The following is a 2764-nucleotide window of genomic DNA, read 5'->3' as shown; positions in this document are numbered from 1 at the left end:
GGGGGTGCAGGCGGGGGGGGCGGGAGGCGCCGGGGGCCGGCTGGGGTGTGGGGGTGCCTTTGCCCTCGCCCCTGGGGAGCAGGGACACCCCACGCGGGGTTCCTGCCCTGCCTGGTGCTGGCGCAGCCTCCTGTGACGGGGAGCTTCGGCCGGCAGCGGAGGGAGGTAAAGCTGCGAGTAGAGGGGAAGCTGCATTTCTGCAGCCTCGCCGCGTCCTCTGTGATCGCGGGGCGAAGCAAGCGGGGTTTGGGGGTTTTAGTGGTTTGTTGTTTTTTGTTTTTTTTTTTCAGAGGTGTGGAATTAGTTCCACAGGGCAGGTAACAGCATTCGCAACAGCTGCCAAAAGGCGTCATTCTGCATTTTGAAACCTTACTATGATTTGCATTGATTAACGTGGCTCTGACCACGGTGGTTCTGTGCAGACAGGCACCCCTTAACGTGCCAAATGAAGAAGTGAAGCGACCAGAGTTCCGCGCCCCGGCACGTCGGGTCTGTTTTCTTTATATAGGCGTTTTGTGGGAGACGTGAACCCGTCGGGGCTTTGGAGGCGGCTGGGACACGGGTGGTCTCCTCTGGCGCCTGGTGCATCTCTGGCATTTTGGATGAGGAGAGAACAGCTCTCCCCTGGTCACCACCAGGAAATAACCGGGGGGATTCTGTTTTACTTGCCACCAGGCTTTGCTTTGGGTTACGTTTTGGTTGGGTTTGTTTTCTGGTCAAGTCTGTCTGTGGTGGCGGTCACACCAGCCAGGCGGACGGCACCTCCGCGGGAGATGCTGGGGCCGGGTTTGCCAGCAGCCCCCGGCTTGGGAGGAGGGACGGCCACCCCGCCTCGCCCGCAGTAACCCGCTCCTCTGCTTTCTCCCCAGGATCGACAAGACGATGCTCGCCAGCCTGAAGATCAAGTGAGTACCCGCGCCCTTCCCTTGCGTGAGGGGATTTCCCGCGGGACGCGGCGCTGCGGGGTGGGTTTGTGCGTGGAGGACGCGCTCCCGTTGCCTGAGCTGCCTTCCCGGCTCTGCAGCAGCTGCAGACCAGCCGTACCTGCCCGCTCCTGCAGATACCCTTGTGCGTGTCCCACAGCTCGTTTTCCGGTGAAGTCCGAGGTGATTCTTGTGCCGGGTGATTATGATGACAGCAGTGACCCTCGCGGTGTGGTCAGTGGGTTAAGGCACGGACGGTGCCGTTCACCGGGCACCAGCTCTGCCCTGGGAGGGGTGGGGAGCTGCCTGGCTGTAAATTCAGTGAAGCTTGGGGTTTATTTTTTGCTTTGTTTTATAATCTTGCAGCCTGGCAAGGGGGTGGGTGTCGGTGGGGTTGTGGGTGCCTGGGATTGTTACCCAGCTCCTGCTCCCGCGCCGCTGGGCGTTGCTCTGAAAGGGGCGAAGATGCTCTTGGGGTCCGGGGGGTCCGTGAGCCCGGTGTGTGCTTGGTGGGTCCGTCTTGGGTTCACCACGACTTGCTGCAGGTTGGCGGCGTGGGCTGGGTGGCTGCTGGCGAAGCGGCTGCTGGGCCAGGGTGCTGCTCCGTGACGGCGTGAGGCGTGGGGTCACTGCCCGTGCCGGAAAATGCCATGATGGGGTGGGCAGGGGTGCGCGAGAAGGGGCTGGGAATGGTGGTACTGGTGCTCTGTTCTCCCAGTGCTTGTGGCTGTCTGGGACCTGCCTCCTGTCCCTCCCCGGGCCTTCCCCCTGCTGCGGAGCATCCTCCCCTCTCCCAGGTTTCTGGATAAACTCCCCGAGTCAGGGGCACGCGCGCGGCTCCGGCGCTGTCAGCGTAACCGTGTGCTAACACAGAAAAATTCTGGCCAAGGCTCCCCTGAGCTCAGGGTAACGTGTGCGGGTAACAGCTCAGGCGCTCCCCCTCTATAATCATTACTTGTGCAAATTATTCATTAATGGAAAAGTATACAGAAAGCCTGAGGGGACGCCGCTGCCTGAAGGAGCCTGCAAATGCCCGTCGTAAATAGCACAACAGCAACGCTGCTCCTACGCCCATCGCTCGGGTTTTTGCTGAACTAAGGGGAAGTTTAAATCAATGTTTACCACTTCTGGGAGTGGAGGGGAATCTCAGTAGACTTTCCTTTTCCTGTGGAGCTGAGGAGGGTTTAACTACTCCTTGCACGCTGCTGTATGCTGTGCCCTGATTTTTTCCAGGGCTTGTGCCGGGATTCTGCTGCAGAAATAACCATTTCAGCGCCTTTCCCGCCGCACCGGGCCACGAGTCCGCGCTCGGGGCGCTGCGCTGGGGCTGCGGGACACGCTGCCGCGCTCCTGCTCGGGCAGGGGGAGGGTCTGGGGACATTTCTCTCTCCCTCCCTCCCTCCTGCCACGGCTGGCGTTCGGGCGTTCGATGAGCATCCACCGGAGGTGTTTTATCCCCGCTATTTGCAGCTATCGCTTTCCACAGCCTCACAAACGCTTCTGGTTTGTGGGCAGATTGCTTCGTTAAATGGTTCTGTACTTGGGGCCCAGCCAGAGACACATTAGATATTTGTAAAAGCTTTTAAAATTAAAAAAAAATATTTAAAAAGTAGTTTTGATTTTCTAATACCCTCTTATTATTGCTGCAGCCTTCTGGCTAAGATACCAGGCGTAGGCAATTTTCTTTCACCGTGTAACTTGTTAACAAAAAGACAAGCTGCTTTTGGCGAGCCAGGGAGCACTTTGCAAAGCCTCGTGCACGCTGCAAACATCAATATTGACTTGCAGAAACCCGGCAGGGGAGGAGCAGCGCGCGGTGGTGGACGCGGCTGCGGATGGGG

The 2764-nt window shown here is 58.8% G+C and overlaps 1 long non-coding RNA gene across 1 annotated transcript in view; it reads left to right on the top strand.

Annotated features, from left to right (window-relative positions):
* LOC113487220 overlaps window positions 1-2764 on the top strand; it is a 13898-nt gene that overhangs the window by 10588 nt on the left and 546 nt on the right. Inside the window, exon 3 of the long non-coding RNA XR_003399748.1 lies at window positions 870-909. This is a non-coding gene — a long non-coding RNA (uncharacterized LOC113487220). The remainder of the gene's footprint in view (window positions 1-869; window positions 910-2764) is intronic.

This window comes from Athene cunicularia (assembly GCF_003259725.1).
Source record: "Athene cunicularia isolate RWA chromosome 19 unlocalized genomic scaffold, athCun1 chr19_part1, whole genome shotgun sequence".
Lineage (NCBI taxonomy): Eukaryota > Metazoa > Chordata > Aves > Strigiformes > Strigidae > Athene > Athene cunicularia.
The sequence above is the reverse complement of the archived record's forward strand: the minus strand, read 5'-3'. Positions and strand labels throughout refer to the sequence as shown.